The sequence below is a fragment of the Podarcis raffonei genome, chromosome 6, assembly GCF_027172205.1.
Source record: "Podarcis raffonei isolate rPodRaf1 chromosome 6, rPodRaf1.pri, whole genome shotgun sequence".
Taxonomy (NCBI): Eukaryota; Metazoa; Chordata; class Lepidosauria; order Squamata; family Lacertidae; genus Podarcis; species Podarcis raffonei.
The window spans coordinates 92090582-92115403 of record NC_070607.1 but is presented as its reverse complement, the minus strand read 5'-3'; positions in this window follow the sequence as shown (position 1 = coordinate 92115403).

Below are 24822 nucleotides of genomic sequence, written 5' to 3'. Positions count from 1 at the left end.
TGTCATATGTGTGTCATACGTGCGGAGGAAAACCTTAAACACGTAGCAGAGTTCCCAAAAAATAGACCAGAGGTGGTAGTAATTCATTCAGCACAGCTATACTTGTGCTGAAGGCAAATGCGCATTAATGGTTATCAAATCCAATACAATCAGGATTGGCTCAGTCCATACAAAATCCACTTGCAGCATGTATAAACTTAACTCCTAATAAGACTAAATCTTAGCACTAAGCATCCGATGTACAGTTCTTTCCCCAGCAGCTATAAGTATAAATAGTTCTCATTAAATGTTCTTTAATGTGATGTGTAGCAAGTGCATTCCATAAGGGCAGCATGTCTGTACAGAGGTGAAGCGACTTTTTGACAACAGGATACAAATAGAAGTTCTTTCTACATGCCCTGGTTCTGCACCCGTCTCCCCTTTTGCTATTTTAAACATTTGAAGGGCAGGTGTAGGAACCAGCCACTTAAAATGCACAGCTAACTAAGGGAGAGGAAAAACACACAGGCGAAGAACCTCAAACATTGTCAGAACAAATTAGCAGCCTGACAGATGACCCCAGTACTCAAAGGAATATTAATATCAGGTAATGTCTGAGGTCAGAACAGAGAGAGTCGCTGGAGGGGCTGTGGTGGATGCTAATATGGTTGGCACCTACCAATCATGTAGGAAGAAATGAGGTGGCTGCAGCAGAGTGACAAACTGATTTGTGCAATTATAATGACACATCGTGGCGCTCTCAACAAATCTTCTCAAGGCTGTTGGATGAACAGCCTCATTGCATATTATCCATTTCGTTTCAATTACGACATTTATATCCCACCTTTTTCTCCAAGCAACTCAAGGTGACGTATGTGGTCATCCCCTTCTTCCACTAACCCCTATGACAACCCTGTGAGATAAGTGTCCCTCTCTCTAAATCCTGCATCAAAAACCAAGCAAACCTCTGGATTCTGGACAAGGTGTGTGTCATGCACATCCAGAAATATGTGCATGCATTTGCTTCTTTATATTTTAGCTGGGTAGAAGAAAATATCGGGGCAGACAGGATACCTGTCCTCAACAGGAACAGCCGGTATGATGTGACAGAGCCACCCGATGTCAGGGACTGGACTGAGGAGAAATGGTGGGGGCTGCCCCCCTTCTCCTGGACCTTACTGAGGACAGGAAGACAGCGTAGATTTAGAACAGTGGCTCGTAGAAGGGCATAGTTCAGGAGAAAACAAGCTTGCTTCATCTTGAAATATTGCTGGGTAGAAAGCAGTAGTAGTAATAGTAGTTTAAAGCCCTATGCAGCCTAGGACCCATGAACCTACGGGACCACCTCTCCTGGTATGCCCCGCGGAGGACCTTAAGGTCCACAAATGACAACACTTTGGAGGTCCCAGGTCGCAAGGTGGTTAGATTGGTCTCAACTAGGTACTGGCCCCGAATTGGTGGAACGCTCTGTCACAAGAGACCAGGGCCCTGAGGGACTTGACATCTTTCCACAGGGCCTGCAAGACAAAGCTGTTCCGCCTGGCCTTTGGTTTGGACTCAGTCTGACCCTTATGTTTCCCTCCCCTTATGGTTTTGACGAGGCTGCATTTTAAATTGCATTTTAAATTGGCCCCCCCATTATGTTTTTACTGTAATTTTACTGTTGTTGGCCGCCCTGAGCCCAGCTCTGGCTGGGGAGGGTGGGGTATAAATAAAAATTATTTATTATTATTATTATTATTATTATTATTATTATTATTATTATTATTAATTTATATCCCTTCCATCTGACTGGGTTGCCCCAGCCACCCTGGGCAGCTTCCTGCATATATAAAAACAGTGTTATTACTGTGTTGCGTTAATCCTTGGCCCTGTTCTTGGAGTGGGGGGGAGTCATTGTTAACCCATGGAGCAGTTATTCTGTAAGGAGGGGAAAACTCATCAGCATTGGCATTACAAAGGCATACATTCAGGAGGGAATGTACATTTGCAGTGAGCTTAGCAATGCTCCTGATCTCCCCCTCAATTAACAGAGAGGGATTCCCTCTGACTAGAAAGGACTTGGGGCCACACAAGAAGAGCTATCAAAAGGTGATTATTCACTAATCCCTCCCAGTGTGTCCCAATGTGGGCAGGGAAGCCTAATGACATTTGGCTTGCAGTGAAGGATTTAGCCCTAATGAATCATATCCTCTGAGGACAGGCAATGCCAGCTGAGCATAAAATGAGTTGGGAAGAGGGGAATCCATTAGCACACCAAGAAGATTTACAGGATATTCAGACCCCACCAAAGCAGCAGCCATGATTTGGAGAAACAGATCCCTTGTCCATTCGGGGGATGTAAAACAGGTAAGGTTGCGGTTGGTGGGGCCTGTGCAGACTTTGGGGGGATGGTTTTTGTCATGGCAAGTCATGCTTTTCACCAAAACATTTGCAGAAAGCTGTGGCAGCTCCCTGTGAGATTTAGAGCCCTAGAAAGTCATGGTTCTTAAGTATGCAGGAAATCTCCCCAAAGACAGGAGGCTCCTGGTTTCACAAGTGCACCCTTCAACACATGGAGGCTGAGAGGGAGGCAGATCATAGGGCACAAGGTCCTACTCTCCCTGCAACTAGATTGCCTGAAGAGGGTTACTGAAGAACCACAGACATCCTCAGGACACCGGAGAGTGGAGACCCAGTGTACAGTACTCCTAGACTTTGCCAAGGGAGGCTTGAGTTCAACTCTGTGCTGAGTCAAAACATTTGCTGGTTGCCCTTGGGCTACTGACTCTCTTTCATGGGAAATAATATTGCAGCTAAGCAAAGGGTTAAGACACACAGAGTTCCCCTGTAAAATCATAGAAGATGATGATGATGATGATGAAGAAGAAGAAGAAGAGGAGGAGGAGGAGGAGGTGGTGGTGGTGGAGTTTGGATTTGATATCCCGCCTTTCACTCCCTTGAAGGAGTCTCAAAGCGGCTAACATTCTCCTTTCCCTTCCTCCCCCACAACAAACACTCTGTGAGGTGAGTGAGGCTGAGAGACGTCAGAGAAGTGTGACTAGCCCAAGGTCACCCATCAGCTGCATGTGGAGGAGCGGAGACGCGAACCTAGTTCACCAGATTACAAGCTCACCGCTCTTAACCACTACACCACACTGGCTAGAGAGGGCACTCTGTGAGGTCACATCCCCTGCTTGACCTGGTGGGAAAAGTAACAAAGGAAAATAATCCTTACTACTTCCTCCCTCCAACATTTAGCTTCACTGAATGTCCATGAGTTTTAGCTTCTGCACCATGTATAATCTTATGTTCAGCTGTCCCTCCCACCTTACTGCACCACACATAAATGTCTGTCATGCCCTTATTCAGTTGCCTTTCTCCTTCATCTAAAAAGTCCCGCCTATTTGTGCTCTTTTCTCATTAGGAAGAACTGTCTCCTGGATCACAGTCTCTTGTCTAATTCATTCCAGAAAGTCCCATGACTTCAGCATTCTCTCCTCTCCCTCCAACGCTGCTTCCAGGTGTCACAATTTGCGCTCCTTCTCTACGCGGAAGAACAGATCCACAGAGCAGATGTGAGCAACAGCCAGTGACACCAGTCATCTGATAAATGGCTTTTACGCCACTTAAAAAATTAGACCTGACAAGGAATCATTACCCCTTAAGAAAACAGAGCCAGAGTGCGAAGGAAGCTGGCAGGGGATCTACTGCTGTTCGATGCTTTCCCCTTTGAAGGTGCCACTCAGCAGCTGCCTAACCTGTCACCATGAAAAGATGCAGGAAATACCAGTGTTCAGTCCTGACTTCCACAATTGCCTTGGAACGCCACCTCAAAACCATATAAGGCTCTTTCCGAGACTTCCTGTGCAACAATTTACCTCCTTCCCCTGAAGTGTAACCTACTTCATTTATTTCCTCTGTATTCCAGAAACTTTTACAGTGGTACCTCGGTATACGAAGAGTCCTGTTTATGAACTACAGTCATACCTCGGGTTACAGATGCTTCAGGTTGCGTTTTTTCAGGTTGTGGACTGCTGAAATCTGGAAGTACCGGAATGGGTTACTTCCAGGTTACAGCGGTCGTGCACACGCAGAAGCTCTAAATTGCACTTTGCGCATGCGCAGAAGCACTGAAAATTGTGACCCGTGCGTGCACAGACGTGCTGCTGTGGGTTGTGAATGCTGCAGGTTATGAACGTGCATCCCGCACGGATCACATTCGCAACCCAAGCGTCCACTGTATTTGGTTTACAAACTCTGCAAAACCAGAAGTAGTGTTCTGGTTTGCGAACTTTACCTCGGTCTACGAACGGAAGCTGAACGGTGGAAGGGCACTGGCAGCAGGAGGCCTGATTAGGGAAAATGCACCTCAGTTTAAGAAAGGATTTGGTTTAAGAACAGACTTCAGGAACAGATTAAGTTCGTAAACCTAGGTACCACTGTATAGGCTTTCTTTCATGCAATGACAGGGGAGCAAAGGGGAGCCTTTCTCCTTCGCTGGCCAGAGAAAGGAGAGGTGAGTGCTCTTGTGCTTGAATCCTGCTTGCTAGTTTCCCAAAGACATCTGGTTGGCCTCTGTGAGAACAGGACTAGATGGGCCATTGTCCTGATCCAGTAGACTCTTCTTGTAGTCTTCTGTCATAGCTCAGTGGTAGAGCATCTGGCTTCCTTGCAGAAGAAGAAGAGTTTGGATTTGATATCCCACTTTATCACTACCCTAAGGAGTCTAAAAGTGGCTAACCATCTCCTTTCCTTTCCTCCCCCACAACAAACACTCTGTGAGGTGAGTGAGGCTGAGAGACTTCAGAGAAGTGTGACTAGCCCAACGTCACCCAGCAGCTGCATGTGGAGGAGCGGGGAAGCGAACCTAGTTCACCAGATTACGAGTCCACCGCTCTTAACCACTACACCACACTGGCTCTCAGGTTTAATCCTCAGCATCTTCAGGTATGACTTGGGAGCCTGAAACCCCGGAGAGCTGTTGCCACTCAGTGTAGAATATTGAATTGATGGACCAATGGCCTGACTCAGTATAAGACAGCTTCTTAGTTTCCTTATTCTATAACAGTTGAAACTTGCACTGGGGCTGGGGACAGCTGATGGGCCTAACCTTTCAGTCATGCTAGCAGGGCAGCGGTGAATTAATAGGGTTCTCAAAGAATTCTGCTGCAAACAGACCCAGAAGTGGAAATTGCTGCAGTCTGCATGTTCACTGATGGTCACAAATAGAAAGCAGTCATATGAATAACACCCAGACTCAAAATGTTATTGCTTTTTTCTTTTGAACCCCACAAATGATGTTTTTAAAATGGTTCCAACATTTCCTTTACAATGAATGCTTTATGCAGGGTTGAGCAGAGGAACTCACATGTGCAGCCAACCAAGCTGGATTTAACCTTCTCCCATGAGCAGGGTCAGTGGGGGTTAAATCCTGCTTCCTGCAGGATTGAGCTGCGTGCGTGGGTTCCTTGCAGAGAACTCAGGTGCACAGTTGAACCAGGAAGGATGACAAGGATTTCTGTGGGGTGGAGCAGCTTCAGCAACAATGAAACATGACAGAAATTATGAAAAAATGCTGCCATAGCAGACAGTGAAATGCATGAGGTTGTATTTGGCAGAAACCGAACTGCGGAAGAATGGAAACAGCACTATAAGGAATGCAGGTGCTTTCTTACACCCCTAGTGGTGTAGGAAGGTGCCCTCACTATGCCCTGTTCGGCTCTTGCTAAAAGCCTTCTTGTTTAGCCTAGCCTACCCATATGCTTGAGGTAATTTTGATCTGTTTTAGTCTTTCCGTTTTTCTATGTTTGAAAGTTCTGCTGTAAACCACTTTGAGGTTGCTGGGGTTTTTTGCCAGTCAAGCAGTGTATAAATTTTATGAAATAAATACATGATCTGTGCCACCCCAGAAACTGCTGTTGGACTCCACATCCCACCAGCCTCAGCCAACATGGCCAATGGTCAGGGATGATGGGTGCAAGTTGGATGGCTACAAGTTCCCCAACTCTTCAGTGGGAAGATGTCAGAAGGTGCAAGAGATAACAAAATGCACTTCAAAAGCAAATGGGGAAAAGGTTGAATGAGTCTTTGACCATCTATATCTATCTATCTATCTATCTATCTATCTATCTATCTATCTATCATCTATCTATCATCTATCTATCATCTATCTATATCTATCTATCTATCTATCTATCTATCTATCTATCATCTATCTATCATCTATCTATCTATCTATCTATCTATCTATCTATCTATCATCTATCTATCTATCTATCATCTATCTATATCTATCATCTATCTATCTATCATCTATCATCATCATCTATCTATCTATCTATCTATCATCTATCATCTATCTATCTATATCTATCATCTATCTATCTATCATCTATCTATCTATCATCTATCTATCATCTATCATCTATCTATCTATCATCTATCTATCTATCTATCTATCTATCTATCTATCATCTATCATCTATCATCTATCATCTATCATCTATCTATCTATCTATCATCTATCATCTATCATCTATCATCTATCATCTATCTATCATCTATCTATCTATCTATCTCCAGAGACCAAGCCAGTCACAGCAAAGAGGGGAAAATGCAAGCATAAACCACTGTGATGAGACAGATAGACACCTCCTCTCAAGTCTAGTTAAGGGTTGATGTACCATTTTAACATTTCAAGACTTGTACAATCATCATTTCTGCTCCATTCATTTGCTTCATTTCCACTGGATTATCTTGTCGTGCATAGAAATATCTTTTAAATATTACTCCATGTTGCTCTATGGGTATCTGGTATGTGGTGGGTATTCAGAAATGCCAATGTCAGCCTTGTGTGCTCACTCTTGAAATTAAGTATCAACAAGGGCAGAAAATTAATTCAGGAGTGGAACAGTAGGATGGGGTGGGGGCTGGAAAATAAAGTCTGTGGTCTTATGACAGGGGATGACAATTTTGGGATTTATTTTATGTGTGGGAGGAGGACATATTCATGCCGAATAAGCACAGCTTGAAACTGACCAGAGGGCCTTTTGATATAACAAAATATACATTTAGTATAACGTAAATCAGAGGTTACTTTTAAACAGCTGGCAGCTAAATGCCTAGGTCTGTATACCATGGTGTCAATGCAGTCAAAGTACAGCTGTTTTAACTATGATTGATTTCAATGGAAGGATTAAGCATGTATGTCATGCAATGCCATTGAGATCTGGGGATGTCAGGGAACTGCCATTGGAACGAGAGGAGGAGGAGAGGCTCCACGACAATGCTGGAGAGGGGGCAAGTAGGGAGAGAGGCAGGTCTCCTGTTGGGGAAGAAATTCAGCCCGACACCAGGGATGGAGGGGGGTCAATGGGGGAAGCGGAGAGCAGGCTCAGAGACTCTTCACTGGACACCAGCGGAGAGAGCACAGGTCCTCCGCTTCCGCGCAGGGAGGCTAGGAGGAGACTGGGCGTCAAACAACTTTTATGTTGGAAAAGGTTGAAGAAACGCCCACTGTCGGATTCTGCCAGCGACTGAGCAGCCACGAAGTGAGGGGCTGTCCAGCCAGGAAAGGTTTAACCAGGCCACCTACCCAGGAGTGGCGGCAACTTACGCACGAGCAACCCCATAACCATTACAGGGGAGAAAGGGTGGGATATAAATTCAACAAACAAACAAACAAACATATGCAATTAAAACACAACCCTTCATAATTCATTAAAGAAAAGGAGCTGTCTGATTCTTAAGGTGGTAAGGTAAAAAGGTAAAGGACCCCTGGACAGTTAAGTCCAGTCAAAGGCGACTATGGAGTTGTGGTGCTCATCTCACTTTTCAGGCTGAGGGAGCCGGCGTTTGTCCACAGACAACTTTCCAGGTCACGTGGTCAGCATGACTAAACTGCTTCAGGCGCAACAGGACACCGTGATGGAAGCCACAGCGCATGGAAACGTCGTTTACCTTCCCGCCACAATGGTACCTATTTATCTGCTTGCACTGGTGTGCTTTTGAACTGCTAGGTTGGCAGGAGCTGGGACAGAGAAACAGGAGCTCACACTGTCATGGGGATTTGAACCGCCGACCTTCTGATCAGCAAGCCCAAGAGGCTCAGTGGTTTAGACCACAGCACTCCCAAGGTGGTAGAGATCTGCCATAACTTCCTAGAAGTCCACAGAGAAGGACTTTGATCTAGACCAGAGAAGCTCCAGCTACTGGTTGATGGACTCTGTCCAGCCTCACCAGCTTCCCTTAATTTCCATCTCCTTGTGCCAGCTTTGGAAACACTGTGCACCTCTCATCTGCTTCCAATCTAGCCAGCAGTCCTCAGAGGGTAGAAACACCAGCTGTGTGACAAGCAACTCAAAAACTGAACCTTTCCACCATCATAGCATCTTCGTGCCAGAATGAGCTTTCCCTGTTGAACATCTGCCAGTCACAGAGCTGTTGAAAACATAGGAGCCATACCAGGAAATAAAGGGCTCTCTAAATAACAGCTTTTTAAAAGCTTTCATTGATACTTGACTCGCCTGAGATTAAAATGCTTGCATACAACCTTCTGCAGCTGATGACAGTTATTTGGGATGCCATTTGCCAGCTGCCAATCTTTGTCACATGTTCTGGACATGTATATTTAGTGAGGTTTTGTGGAAACTGAGGGTGGCATTCAGCTACGTTTTACTCAGTAGAGACCCACTGAAATTAATGAACATGATAAAGTTAGATGGTGGGTTATTATGTTCCATACGATGACAAAATAGGGAATATTTCAAGAATACTGTTGAGTAACTTGCTTGCTGATAATGGGAAAAATATGCATTGCTTCTCATTGGTAATCAGGGAGATCAACACCTTTCATAGATTGGAATAAATGAGTCTCGACAAGCATATTTTACTAAATGAATGCATTGCAGGACAGCAAATGGAAACATTGACTTGGGCAGACTAGCAGAAAAGCGGATTGCATATATAATACATTGCGTTAGAGCAGTAAATGTCAAAACAAGCTACAATGAATTTCCTCATTTGTAAACAGTATGCTTACTCCTATCATATAACTGATTATTACCATTATTATTACAGTGGTACCTCCATTGAAGAACAGTCTGTTTAAGAATGATTTGGTTTACAAACTCCGCAAAACTGGAAATAGTGTCCTGGTGTGCGGACTTTACCTCGGTCTAAGAAGAGAATCCGAATTGTGGCAGGGCGCTGGCAGTGGGAGGCCTCATTAGGGAAAGCGCGCCTTGGTTTAAGAACGGTTTTGGTTTAAGAACGGACTTCTGGAATGGATTAAGTTCGTAAACCGAGGTACGACTGAACAGTGGTACCTCATGCTTCAGGTTACAGACGCTTCAGGTTACAGACTCCGCTAACCCAGAAATAGTACCTCGGGTTAAGAACTTTGCTTCAGGATGAGAACAGAAATTGCCTGGTGGTGGTGGTGCGGCAGCAGGGGGCCCCATTAGCTAAAGTGGTATCTCAGGTTAAGAACAGTTTCAGGTTAAGAATGGACCTCCAGAACTAATTAAGTTCTTAACCCGAGGTACCAGTATATTAAAAATTTGTATACTGCCCTATGCTTGCAAGTCTCAGGGCGGTTCACACGATAAAATCACACTATAAAAACACAAAATGCATAATCAAAATAAAAACAAGAACAACTCAATAACCCCCCCATTTGTCTCACTGAGACACACACACACACACACACACAATCATGATGGCAAAAGCTGTTTGACAGTAGAACCGACCACTTTGCAAGGTGGCCTCTCCTTCCTCAGAAGGTTTTTAAACAGTGTTTGGATGGACATCTGTCAGGGATTCTCTAGCCATGATACCTGGATTTCAGAGGGTTGGACTAGATCATAGAATCATAGAATCATAGAATCATAGAATCATAGAATCATAGAATCATAGAATCAGAGTTGGAAGAGACCATAAGGGCCATCGAGTCCAACCCCCTGCCAAGCAGGAAACACCATCAGAGCACTCCTGACATATGGTTGTCAAGCCTCTGCTTAAAGACCTCCAAAGAAGGAGACTCCACCACACTCCTTGGCAGCAAATTCCACTGTCGAACAGCTCTTACTGTCAGGAAGTTCTTCCTAATGTTTAGGTGGAATCTTCTTTCTTGTAGTTTGGATCCATTGCTCCGTGTCCGCTTCTCTGGAGCAGCAGAAAACAACCTTTCTCCCTCCTCTATGTGACCTCCTTTTATATATTTGAACATGGCTATCATATCACCCCTTAACCTCCTCTTCTCCAGGCTAAACATGCCCAGCTCCCTTAGCCGTTCCTCATAAGGCATCGTTTCCAGGCCTTTGACCATTTTGGTTGCCCTCCTCTGGACACGTTCCAGTTTGTCAGTGTCCTTCTTGAACTGTGGTGCCCAGAACTGGACACAGTACTCCAGGTGAGGTCTGACCAGAGCAGAATACAGTGGCACTATTACGTCCCTTGATCTAGATGCTATACTCCTATTGATGCAGCCCAGAATTGCATTGGCTTTTTTAGCTGCCGCATCACACTGTTGGCTCATGTCAAGTTTGTGGTCAACCAAGACTCCTAGATCCTTTTCACATATACTGCTCTCAAGCCAGGTGTCACCCATCTTGTATTTGTGCCTCTAATTTTTTTGCCCAAGTGCAATACTTTACATTTCTCCCTGTTAAAATTCATCTTGTTTGTTTTGGCCCAGTTCTCTAATCTGTCAAGGTCGTTTTGAAGTGTGATCCTGTCCTCTGGGGTGTTAGCCACCTCTCCCAGTTTGGTGTCATCTGCAAATTTGATCAGGATGCCCTTGAGTCCATCATCCAAGTCGTTGATAAAGATGTTGAATAAGACCAGGCCCAAGACAGAACCCTGTGGCACCCCACTAGTCACTCTTCTCCAGGATGAAGAGGAACCATTGATGAGCACCCTTTGGGTTCGGTCAGTCAGCCAGTTACAAATCCACTGAGTGGTAGCATAGTCAAGACCGCATTTTACCAGCTTCTTTACAAGAATATCATGGGGCACCTTGTCAAATGCCTTGCTGAAATCAAGGTAGGCTACATCCACTGCGTTCCCTTCATCTACCAGGCTTGTAATTCTGTCAAAAAACAAGATCAGGTTAGTCTGACATGACTTATTTTTCAGAAATCCATGCTGACTATTGGTGATCACAGCATTCCTTTCTAGGTGCTCACAGACTGTTTGCTTAATGATCTGCTCCAGAATCTTCCCTGGTATTGATGTCAGACTGACTGGGCGATAATTATTTGGGTCCTCTCTTTCCCCCCTTTTGAAAATAGGGACAACAATTGCCCTCCTCCAGTCTGTTGGGACTTCGCCTGTTCTCCAGGAATTCTCAAAGATGACTGCCAGTGGTTCTGAGATCACATCTGTCAGTTCTTTTAATACTCTTGGATGCAGTTCATCTGGCCCTGGAGACTTGAATACATCTAGACTAGCCAAGTATTCTTGTACTATCTCCTTAGTTATTCTGGGCTGTGTTTCCTCTGCTGAATCATTTGCTCCAAATTCTTCAGGTCGGGCATTGTTTTCTTTATCAGAGAAGACTGAGGCAAAGAAGGCATTGAGGAGTTCAGCCCTTTCTGTGTCCCCTGTTTGCATTTCACCATCTTCTCCTCTGAGTGACCCCACTGTTTCTTTGTTCTTCCTTTTGCTACGAACATTTGTGCATTTAATTGCTTCAATTTCCTGCCCAGAGCCTCATAATCTCTTTTGATCTTCTGGAGGCGATTGCTTGCAGTGTCATTGGTTCCCACATGAACCAAGAGGAAGGGGTATTTGTCAGTGGGTTTTATGATTCCTTGCAGTCGTTCAGTTACATCTTGGATCTTAGCCCTGGGGAGACAGCACACTTCCCGAGACATCTTGTCAGGCCCACAGATCACTGCTTCTGTTCCCCTCAGTAGGGAATCCCCTATCACCACTACATGCCTCCTCTTAGGTCTGGTCGGGGTTCTTCCGTGAGCTGTCCGTTCCAAGGTCGCCTGCACATTCCCCGAGGACTGACTTTGCTGCTCGTCTTCATATACCTGATCGACTGTAATGAGGGAGAGATCCTCAAATGGAGTCTGCTCTTCGTCTTCCATGCTAGGGGAGAGGACCTCAAAGTGATTGTGTATTTCTAAACAATCAGAGCGAACCCTGGGCCTCCTACTTCTTTGAGTCACATTTCTCCATATATCTGGCTCCTGTGTTGGTGAACTAGCCTCCTTCTCAGGGGAGTCCCCTGTCTCCTCCTTGGTGGAGACGGTGTGCTCTGTTGCTTCCAAGAAGAGCTCCAGCTTTCTAATTCTTTGGAGCGTAGCTATACGTTCCTCCAGTTGCTGGACTTTGTCTTCTAAGAGGGCAATCAACATGCAGTTGCTTCAGGTAAAGCTGCCTGCAACCTTTGGCAAGATGGCAAACATTGCGCAGGAACCGCAGGCGACTGCAGCTGTTCCCTCACCCTCCATCTTGAGAACGTGTCGTTGGGGGTGACTACAGCGGTCCTCCATCATAAAAAGCGTGAAGACAGGACAAATAAATCCCCCCCAAAAAACCTAGGTCTCCCCCAACAAACGTTTGAGACTAGCTCCCCTAAATCTAAAAGATGGATCAAACTGCGTGCGCCGCTAGGCGTGCGCCGCTGCCCTACAAGCTCTGACCCTTGGGGTTCCCTTCCAGCCGTACAGTTTTATGAGTCTATGAAGGGTTGCATTTCCCTTTTCAGTATGGATGCTTAATGCAAAAGTCTGCAGCAGCAGCAGCAGCCTTTGCTAGCTCAATTCCCAGCCCCAGACATTTTGGACTGCAACTCTGATCGGTCCCAGCTAGCATGGCCATGCAAAGTCCAGTCTACAGGGAATCCTTAGTTGAGAAGACCAGGCTGTGACTGAGCAGCTATGGAAGCGATGAGCCAAGCACAACATGACAGCCTTAAAGGGACGGAAGAGCGCAGGGGCAAGGGAAGGAATCTCTCCAGCTACCTAGATGAAAAGGCACCAGCCTCATTAGTATTCCACGGAGGCGACAGCTCCTGTAGCAATGGCTCTGAGTGAAACAAATCAGCAAAGGTTTTAAAAAACACATCTCAAATGACGCGGGAAAGTGACTGAAATGGAAATCCCCGTCAGGAAACTGTTCGTTGCATCAAGATGCTTTGCTCCAGATCAATCGTTTTAGGATGGACGGCTCCTCTGGAGGAGAAATTTCTATTTCTTTCCACTTAAAAAGGGGGGGGGTTGGGGAGACAAAGAAGGAAGACTCTTCTCTGGTCCTGGGTACCTCTCCATTGCTGCTCTGCACCTTAATTATGGATGGGGAAGAAATTTCATTCAGTTCATGATATGCCCTTTTTGAAACAATATGCAAAGTGAAGCATCCTCCCCAAATTTCGCAGTGCAGTTCACCGTCTGAGTAATGTTGTAGAATAATGTACTAAGGTAAAGAGTGCATCAAGGTAAAGGTAAAGGGACCCCTGACCATTAGGTCCAGTTGTGGCCGACTCTGGGGTTGTGGCGCTCATCTTGCTTTATTGGCCGAGGGAGCCGGTGTACAGCTTCCGGATCATGTGGCCAGCATAACTAAGCCACTTCTGGCGAACCAGAGCAGTGCACGGAAACACCGTTTACCTTCCCGCCAGAGCGGTACCTATTTATCTACTTGCACTTTGACATGCTTTCCAACTGCTAGGTGGGCAGGAGCAGGGACCGAGCAACGGGCGCTCACCCCGTCGCAGGGATTCGAACCGCCGACCTTCTGATCGGCAAGCCCTAGACTCAGTGGTTTAACCCACAGCGCCACCTGCGTCCCATAAAGAGTGCATAGAAATGCATATATTAGAAACAGTTCGTCGCACTGATTCCGGATCTTCCCCGTCAGCTTTGCTAGCTCTATATATTCCACCATCTTGCTCCGCCATTCTTCCAGTGTTGGAAGTTCCTGCAGTTTCCATTTCTGAGCCAAAAGTATCCTTGCAGCCGTTGTGGCATACTTAAACAAATTTATATTATATATGAAAGAACATTGTAAACATCTGAAAACGTTTGTAGGTTTGAGCTGAAATATTTTGTAATGAGAATATAAGGAACTGATTTATGAGGGGAAATACAAAAATAAGAGAGAAGGTAAAAAAGTGGTTATAGAAATGCTAAGAATGATGTAATTATGTATGGAAGTCAGAAAGAGGGGCGGGAGGAGGTTGATGCTCTGTTAGAACAATGTTTGAGTTTATTGAACTATGTATGGAAACTGTGATTATGATAAAATTGAAAATGCAATAAAAACTAGAAAAAAGAAAAAGAAAAAAGAAATGCATATATTATATGGGATGACAGCATGAACCTATTCTATGCTGGGTATGTTTAGCATGGAAAAGAGGAGACAGAGAGGAGATAATGATAGCCATCTTCAAATATCTTAAGAGTTGCCGCATGGTAGAGGAAGCAAGCTTGGTTTTTTCCCCATCTCTGGAGGGTAGGACTCGAACCAGTGGCTTCAAGTTACAAGAAAGGAGATTCTGACTACACATTCAGAAAAACTTTCTGACAGTCAGAGGTGTTTGGCAGAGGGAACATCTCCCTTGGGAGGTTGTGGGTTCTCCTTCCTTGGTGGTTTTTAAGCGGAGGTTGGATGGCCATCTGTCATGGATGCTTTAGCTGAGATTCCTGCATTGCAGGGGTTGGTCTAGATGACTCTTGGGTTCCTTCTCTGATTCTATGAATTACTTGTTAGAATTCCTGCTCCATGATTGCAGTCATAGGATTGTTGTCTATCACATGATGGTATATGTTTGACTCCACAGAGTGGGAAGTGACGGAGACAGGATGTTTGTGTTACTGTGTTCCGTGAAGTGGGACTATTGTCCTTCTTTGCTGTCTGATGCTATAGAGAGAGGGAGCCATGTTGCAGTGCTCCGTGTGTGTTTATATGTAAGTAAAGTAGATTAGCCAAAATGCTGAGTTGCTGAGGTCTGTCACCCAAGTTGCGAAGACTCTGTGGATCCCTAAGTGTGCCAATGTCTGTTGGCATTGGTCGCTGTGATGTTTGGGGTGAAGAAAGCTTTTGAAGCTCCCGAACGATTGACCAGGAGGGAGAGAACATGCCAGTTAGGCATGTGTCTCTACCAGGGTCCTACTCGAGTGTAGACTGAGCTCCGGATGCTGACAGCAGCCAGGATTTTCATAGCCTAACAAGGGAAGGCAGTGCAGAACCTTCAGCTCTCTGCAGTGTTGGTATAAAAATGGTATAAAATGTTATAAAAATATGTAGGCATCAGCAACGGTAGAAATGATAGCACATAAACCTTGTGTTTCCAGAGCCAAGGAAACCCCAGAACACTTTTATGCCACACGGTGGGACTTCATATCTTACGTTTCTAACTCAGGTAAACAAGATTCTCTGCCTGCGTCACAAAAGGAGATTGGATATTGTAATTTTCTAATGCCTGTATAATTGTTTGTTTGCCCGATACAATACCTATCAGCAGCACCAATGTTTTGAAGTTCTTGCTGTTGTTTTATTTGGCATGTTAATAAAATAAGAACCTTTAAATAAAAACACCTTTAAATTTTAAAGAAAGCATACAAATATAAATATTGGGCAAAGTAAGCTTTGCAAAAAGATGTATATTAGCCCAAATTGCATACCAGAAGCAGCAAGCATATGAGGAGGAACGCTCAATAAGGTCATTTGGAGACCAATGAAACAAATTGATTGCTGCCACCTACTGAACCAGATCTGGCAATCAAACAGTTGATTCTGTACATTCTGCAATCTTGGTTGATATTATAATAATAATATCATATAATAAAAAAGCCCAAAGATTTCTATGAGAAGTTCCTGAGAAAGCTTGCAAAAGCCAGTTCCAAATCAAATTAAGGGGAGTTTGACCACCATTAGCAAAAAACCGGAGCCAGATCACGGGTGATCACAAGTTCCTTCAAAACAAATATAGTGGTACCTCGGGTTACAGACGCTTCAGGTTACAGACTCCGCTAACCCAGAAATAGTACCTCAGGTTAAGAACTTTGCTTTAGGATGAGAACAGAAATCGCACGGCAGCAGAGGGAGGCCCCATTAGCTGAAGTGGAACCTCAGGTTAAGAACAGTTTCAGGTTAAGAACAGACCTCTAGAACAAATTAAGTTCTTAACCCGAGGTACCACTGTACCTGGTTTCCAGAAACTGTTATTTGTATTTTTCTCCAATAGTCCCCCGTGGCATCCTCTGTATCAAATAGCGTTAGCTATTTTTCCAATCAATTATAGCATCGATGGAAAACCACATCTTCTTTTCAGTAGTTTTCTTCGTTCTCTGTTAAAATGCCCGCTTGTTCCTTTACATTGGCTTGACTGGCCTTCATTGATGTCATCACTTAGAGATTGCCTACGCTATGCTGTGACATCATCCTGTCTCTGATTGGGTGGGAGCACACATTTGACCAATCTAGGAATGGAAAAGCAGCAGCAAATAGGGGGAAAAGACACAAAGGAAAAACCGCCAGAATAAAAGCAATTGTGCCAAACTGAATCAAAATCACTGATATTCTGAGAGTCTAAAGTAGTTTCTTTTTTTCAAGAGAAATCCACATCTCAATGAAATCACCAGTTTTGGCCTGGAAAAACATTTGACACAGCTCTAAAATGAGCTGGCTTATAAGAGGACACACCAAACACCCAAGTTGTCAAGGGAGCACACTGTAAATATTTGAACTTGTGATATACAAGCTGGGGTGAAGAAACAGATTTGTAAAATGCTGGAGATCCGTAAGCTAATTTAATTATCTTTTACAAAAGAGACCATCCTATTGTTTGTAGACTGAAAGCTGAGTGCATCTTAGCTGAAAACATTTCGGAAAAATTCCCAGGGCAATTTTAAAGCGGAAGGAGGGGGGAAAATATGTAATAAGAAAAATATATGTATTTTATACAAAAGTGTATGATTCATACACAGTCACTATTTTTCTCTCCCTCTCCCTTCCCACCCACACAGGAGAAACTTACTTAAAAGCTTTGGCACTCTTTATAGAGGATATATTTAACTCAGCACTAATAGACGAGTGCGGAAGAAGTCCTTGGTACCTGAATTCTCTCAGGAATGTGAAACACCAGCTCCCAATGGCATCGATTGGTGGGAGAGAATCATCTGCACACCCCACAGCGAGTTACTGTTGATTAAACAGAAAGACAAAGAGGAAAAAGCTGCCATTCTAAACAGACTGTCAGAAACCATTTTCCTGATTGACCTTGAGAAGAACTACACCCCCCCCACCCCCTGTTTCCAGGCAGATATTTTTTCAGTTGATACAGCAGCGGAGGTAAAAAGTAAGGGATTTTAAATGAGGAACAGAGGGGAAGTCGTACCTTGTCATCATCCGATGCCCTGAAGGTGGACTCCACGACCTTCAGGACTCAAACACAGCTCGAATTTGACCAACTTTAAGAATGTTTTCGGTATGCCCAAGACAGCTGTTTGGGGAGGTCTGCAGGTAATTAAAATATGAACCAGTTGTTGGAAACTGCAGGAGAGGAGAATGGGCCCAGTGGTGTAGTGTGGGTTGCCAGTGGCCAGGGGTGTGTGGTAGGGGGGTTGGGATATGGTTACCAGATTTTTTTCAATGAATCCGGGGACACTTTTTTCTTTTTTTGAAGCTGGGTAGCAACAGGGAGTCAGTAGTGGGGATGGTGTGGCCAAAGAGAGCCAGTGTGGTGTAGTGTTTAAGAGCGGTAGACTCGTAATCTGGTGAAGCGGGTTCGCTTCCCCGCTTCTCCACATGCAGCTGCTGGGTGACCTTTGGCTAGTCACACTTCTCTGAAGTCTCTCAGCCCCACTCACCTCACAGAGTGTTTGTTGTGGGGGAGGAAGGGAAAGGAGAATGTTAGCCGCTTTGAGACTCCTTAGGGTAGTGATAAAGCGGGATATCAAATCCAAACTCTTCTTCTTCTTCTTCAAAGACCCTGGGACCAAGCACACATGCATGTTGTATAAAGGTATAAATACCTTCTTTTGCACCCTGTGAAACATAAATGCGCAGAGTTTTTTAAAAAACTGGGCAACGGCGCACCATGCGCCCGTGACTCCCGAGCCTTCCCCAATTTCCTTCCCCCTTCCCCCTTTGTTTTGACAGATCAGGGGAGGATCAGGAGTCATGGGCAAGCGGTCGATGCCCAGGAGGGGCCAGCCTGGTAATGCAGTTGGCTCTGGCTGGCTTCAGGAGCTGCCCGCTGCTGGCTGCCATGGTGCCCACCATTTTTTCGGCGCCATGGCAGCGAGCAGCTCCTGAAGCCAGCCAGAGCCAACTGCATTACCAGGCTGGCTCCAGGCTGCTGAGGCTGCCACTGCCACATTTCCTGGGGACAGATTTGCAAATCTGGGGACATTCCGGGGACAGAATTTGTCCAGGGACAGATTTGCAAATCTGGGGACTGTCCCCGGGAACTGGGGATGTCTGGTAACCCTAGGTTGGGAGGGAGGGAAATAGAGTATGCATGTGCCTTCCGCTGCCTAATGGCGTCCATGTCACACAGGAGATCACAGCCACAGAGATCAGAAAAGAAGAGTTGTTCCGTTGTCTGCAGAGGCCACTTCCTGGTTCACATAGAGAAGTTGTTTGTGATGGAAACATGATGCTGTATTGAGGCAGTGGGGACAGAGCATGCTAACCCCTTGCCGGCTGCCGCTGGGTGGGAACAAAGTACCTTCCACACCCTGTCCCCACTCGCTCACAAGCGCCTGGCAACTGTTACTACTTAGGGGTCTAAAACGGATATGTTTTGACTTACCTTTAACATATTGTTACAACTATTATTTTATATTACCGAGCAACAGGAGTGTCAGGAATCATGAGAGAAGAGGTGACCGGTTTCACATTTCCCCCCCATATCACAATTTTTTGACATAGCACGCGCACACACATTGTTATTTGTGATATATCGCCATGCCAAATATTACAAAACCATTACCGCAATGTGGACTTCGAACCGATTTTGAGCGATGTATCGATACATCACCCAGACCTAGCAGATGGCGTAAGTGAAGTTCTAGTCAGGAGCGGACAGTGAGTAGGGGCTGGTGACACTCACCTGGCCTCCCAACATCAGAATCACTGTTGCTTAGCAAGAGGTTGAGGGGCAAGGCAGCCAGGAGGTCAGTCTCGTGCATCCGCAGGAGCACTGCATGTGGGAGTGTTAAGGATTGTAGGAAAGGATATATTGTATAAATATTATCCTTCCTTCACTCATGCTAGTAAGGGATGTAGCAGAGCAAATTCCCCTCAATATAGCTGGAAGCTAGTTTGCAGATTTGCTTGAATCTCTTGTTGTTGTTGTTTAGTCGTTTAGTCGTGTCTGACTCTTCGTGACCCCCTGGATCAGAGCATGCCAGGCACGCCTGTCTTCCACTGCCTCCCGCAGTTTGGTCAAACTCATGCTGGTAGCTTCTTGAATCTCTTAGTTAAGTTTATTTCCTGGTGTCCCCTTTTGATCCCTCCTAAAAGAATAAAGACACAAGAGTCTTTCAAAGTAACAAAAAGTTTATTCACATTTCAGTTCACAGTATCATTCCTGAAAGGCAGGCTTTACTTGGTAGTTACACAAAGAAATTGTGAGTTCATCTCATATGGAGACTGAACTCATGTGCTGCTGGCTGAGAGCCAGCAGACAGCAAAATTACATTGAGACAACAAAATGGCTGCACGAGAGCAGCATGGCAGCAAAAGATCAGCAAGCCAGTGAGCAACAACAAGACAATAGAAAGACTGAAAAAATGGCTGTGTGACTCGGCTCTTTTGTGGAGTCAGCCAGGGCCACGCCCATCTCCCAGATCACAGGAAGTTACACTGACTGGATGTCCTCCTGCCTGTACCCACTCTAGGGAAATAAGGAATGTTGCATTTGACTGCTCCAATGGATTACATCCCTCACTGGATAGGTTCCATCTATGAGCTGTGCAGGGCCAACCTCCCAGCTGCTTCCCTCTTCCCAGTTAAAGCCGCAATTCTGCAGTCAGGAGCTCAGGTGCCCTCTGCCAACCTTCCTCACCTACTGCCCTGGCTGGTACACCTAACTAGGTACTCCACCTGAAATATGGTGCAAAGTGCACACCACTTACCTATTGATTTTTTGCATGCTCTTGTGTGTGTGAAATCACCGGGCGTATAAATAGATCCTGACCTCCTGCATTGTAAGTGATCCATTTAAGGCGGAGGCACCTGTGGGGCAGATGTAATAACTTGGCCTTCCTTTTCCGCTTAAGATGGACGAATGGCTCCTCGGCCAGCTCTCAACTTAGTGCACATCATTTTGTTTTGTTTAGATTTATGGAAGAAGAAGAGTCTTCCCCAAAGGCCTCCTGGGGGCCTCCAGATCTCCGAAATGCAATAAATCAGAGGAGAAACAGCAGCTTTGTAATATTACTAAATAACTAGATAACACTAATCCTCCCCCCGACCAATTGTTCCCCAGCTGCCCATAAATCACTCGCAATAAAAACGCTTCTTCAGCAGCCCCCATCTTCCTTTATTATGCCGTATGACTTGTAATTCTCCTCTTGAAGGTCAGTGGGCTTGAGTTATAGGCAGCAGACAGAGAGCAGAGTGCAAGGAGAAAAGGCTGGAGCTTCTGCATTTTATTACCTCTGCTAAGAGGCCAAAGAAAGGAGAGACTTCCAGTCTCAGCATCCCTCTACAATCAGAGCTGATAACTGAGCAACATGTGCTTTCTTTCTTGCTTGCTTACTTACTTACTTACATACAGCATGCCTTTGGGGGGAAAGAGCTAGAAAGGATCTCTGCCTGAGTCCCTGGAAAGAATTGCTACCAGATCAGAGAGTGCTCTGGAACAATGTTTTGAGTCAATGTAAAGAAGCCTGCTGGGACGCGGGTGGCACTGTGGGTTAAACCACAGAGCCTAGGGCTTGCCGATCAGAAGGTCGGCTGTTTGAATCCCTGTGATGGGGTGAGCTCCCGTTGCTCGGTCCCTGCTCCTGCCCACCTAGCAGTTTGAAAGCACGTCAAAGTGCAAGTAGATAAATAGGTACCGCTCCAGCGGGAAGGTAAACAGCATTTCCGTGTGCTGCTCTGGTTCGCCAGAAGTGGCTTAGTCATGCTGGCCACATGACGCAGAAGCTGTACGCAGGCTCCCTGTTGAAATGTCGCATGGCAGTTGGTGGGGGCTAAAATCCCAACACTCCCTTAGCCAGTAAAGCAAGATGAGCGCCGCAACCCCAGAGTCGTCCACAACTGGACCTAATGGTCAGGGGTCCCTTTACCTTAAAGAAGCCTTCTAGAAAAGAGTCCTCTGGCTAGTCAAGGTTCTGGAGATGAAACACAGGGGTGCCTTTGCTGTGAATGTACTGCAGCAATTGAATTGCAATTTAGGGATGGACAAATATGTGAATTTCAATTTGTTCCTCATTTTCCCAATATCAAATTCAGTTAGCAACTTTTTTTAAAAAGTCACGAAAATTCATCAGCAGTTTAGTCTGTGTTTCTCCTGATATTCACATTTTTGCACAGCAACATTATGCACTTCACTAATCTCTCATCTTACATGCATTTGTATTGCACAATCTCAACCATATGCGATGGCTGAAATCGTGCAAGTCAAACGCCAAGCAAGGAGGACAACTTAAAAGCTATTTTTGCACTAGGCCTGCTTGGGTTACCTGGAAGGAAAAGAGCTTTTGATCTCTCTGCCTTGCTTCGGAGGCAAGGCCCACACAGCGTGCCATCTCTGTGATGCTCTCATGTGATTTTGTGAGATCTCATGTAAGCATCTCTAGTCTCTCCAGAGCCGAACCTGCCAAATTCTCACTTTCTGAAAAAATGCATGAACCCAAACACAGCCATTCTTCAAGATTCACACTTCCCCCAATGAAGTAATGCAGCTCTCCAGCAAGTTAATGTGTGCAAAAATGCATATACTAGAATAAAGTGTGTGTTAAAAGGTTATACTGCTGAAAATAACGCAAAAAATAAATAAATGTGTTACGTTAGGGGAAAATATGCTTTGCAAAAATGTGTGCGTTAGGCCAGGTTGGCTACAAAAACACACATATTAGGAGATATTTTAGGATGAATTTTCACAAGAACTTTAAATCTTTTTTTTAGCAAACTCATGTGGAAATGTAGATAACTGAATTTAAGACTGGAAAAATTAGAAACTAAGAGAAATCAATATTGACAGATTTGCCCATCACTGAAGGGACACGGGTGGCGCTGTGGTCTAAACCACAGAGCCTAGGGCTTGCCGATCAGAAGGTCGGCGGTTCAAATCCCTGTGACAGGGTGAGCTCCCATTGCTCGGTCCCTGCTCCTGCCCACCTAGCAGTTTGGAAGCACATCAAAGTGCAAGTAGATAAATAGGTACCACTCCAGCGGGAAGGTAAACGGTGTTTCCGTGCGCTCCTCTGGTTAGCCAGAAGCAGCTTAGTCATTCTGGCCACATGACCCGGAACCTGTCTTCGAACAAACATTGGCTCCCTCGGCCTATAGAGCGAGATGAGCACGCAACCCCAGAGTCGTCCACAACTGGACCTAAGGGTCAGGGGTACCTTTACCTTTAACCAGAACTGAGCAGGGTGAGACAACCTGTGCCCTGGATTTGTGATGGCTACATCTGATGTTAAAGATGTTGATAGAAACCGTCCTGAGCTTCCAGTTCTTGGGTTGTTCTGACCTATGTCGCAGTTGCTACTGCAGCTGTAGTTGTTGATTTGAGCCAGAATAGGACTCAAGGGCTGTAACGCTCACCCCACATTTGACAAATTGCCCAAGTTCTTGTTCCCAGCCAAGGAATTATGAAGCTCGGCGACATCTCTGCCAATGACCACAAATCTTTCCCATCCTGGATTGGGTTTATTTATCCTTTCTGTTGCCAGACTTGGTCCCAAGAGGAAGCAGGTGCATTCAGTAGCAAAAAGTCATCCTTTTTCTCTTCTCTTATGTGCGTATACACACTTCTTCTTCTTCTTTCTTCTCTTCTTTGGTGATCCCTCGTAGCCGAGTAATATTGTCTTCCATAAACATGGTTTTAACAGTGAGTCCGTAAGTGACTGTGGAAGCCTATTCTGGATCCACACGTCCTTCCACAGTGGGGACATTGGTTTCCAGGTGGGAGTAGATCACAGTGTGGATTTGCCAAGCGTGCCTTCCTCTTAGCACCTTTCTCCCTTGAGTCCTGAGTTCGAGTGTCTTCAAAGCCCATGACACCTTTGGTAAAGGCCGTCATCCAACTGGAGCACTCACAGGCAAGTGTTTCCCAGTTGTCAGTGTTTATACTACATTTTTTTAGATTTGCCTTGAGACAGTCTTTAAACCTCTTTTGCTGACCACCAGCATAGCGCTTTCCATTTTTAAGTTTGGAATAGAGTAGATGTTTTGGAAGACGATCATCAGGCATCCGCACAACATGACCAGTCCAACGAAGTTGATGTTGAAGAATCATTGCTTCAAAAACACACACACACATACAGAATCTATCTACCTTGAAGCTAACTTCACACTGAAGACAAGGAGCCCCACTGGAACCAGCCATCACTGCTCATCAGACACTGTCTGGTCTCGACCTCAGCCATCTGAGCTCAGGCAGTCTGCTGTTTCTTCTCAGAAGCTACACTCAAGGTTAACTTCATGCTGGTTTGCACAAGAAGGAGAGAACGGAACTGGGAGGATAAGATGCTGCAATCCTAAGCACATTTACTTGGAAATGTTTTCTGCTGAAAGCAGCAGAAGATATTGCCGAGTAACTATGCCTAGGGTTATCTAGGTTGGACTGGGGGGGTGCAGCCAGTTTGAAAACCTTAAGAACTGCTGTCAGTAGGAAACATAGTGCCCTCCATCTGTTCCTGGACTACAACTCTTATCATCCCTGACCATTGACCATGCTGGTTGGGAATGATGGGAGCTAGAGTCCAAGAGCATCTGGAGGTGCCATGTTAGTTATCTCTGGCATAGACAATACTAAGCTCAATGGACCAATAGTCTGCATGAAGCAGCTTCCTCCTATTTTCCTACATTATTAGCAATTAGAGCCAGACAGGCAATTTGTTGAGAGGCATTTCCTACATTGCCTTGTTGGTGAAGTTTCTCAGTGCATCTGATTGGCCCATTGCAGTGAACAGAATGCTGAAGGAGATGGACCATTGGCTGACTGCCGCATTGCCATTTGCATGTTCTTCAGTGCTGCATAATCAACGAAAAAGATCACAGAAGAGCTATCAATAACCAGGCCTGCTGCTCCTTTGTAATGTTCTCTGGACTTATTAAGCATCGTCCCAAATCTATGCTGGTGTTTATTGCACTGTTGTAGCTTTATCAGCACAATTCATGTAAGACTTTTTTTTTTTTGTTGGGGCACAAAACAGAACAGAAAAGAAAAGAGAGGGACAGAAAGCGAAGATCCAATTTATCTCCACTTCACACCTGCGATTCAGGTGCTTGATGGAGAATGACTTGTAGTCAGAGAAGACTAACTTTCTGATAGCTTGCCAGCCCTTCTGACAAACAGAGTCCAGAGCTATCAGAGAAGCCTGCCAATTAGGCACAGATCCCAAGGATGGAGCTGAAAGAACAGATCTCGTTCCGTATATAAATGCACACGCAGGTTGTCTTGTGATCGCTCCCCCTGACATGGATTTTGTTTACAGTTTCACTGTGCAGAACAAATCAAAGAAGGACTGACCTGTTGCTGGTTACCTGAGGGGTGTAAAGATCCCCTTGCAAGGCTGGCCCACCCATGAGGCAAGGTGAGGAGATCACCTCTGGTGGCAGGATCCACAGGGGCAGCAGATCTAACCTCCTAGTAATGCATCACCCCCAGATGCATGCAGTGCCGGATTTACGTATAAGCTAAGCAAGCTATAGCTTAGGGCC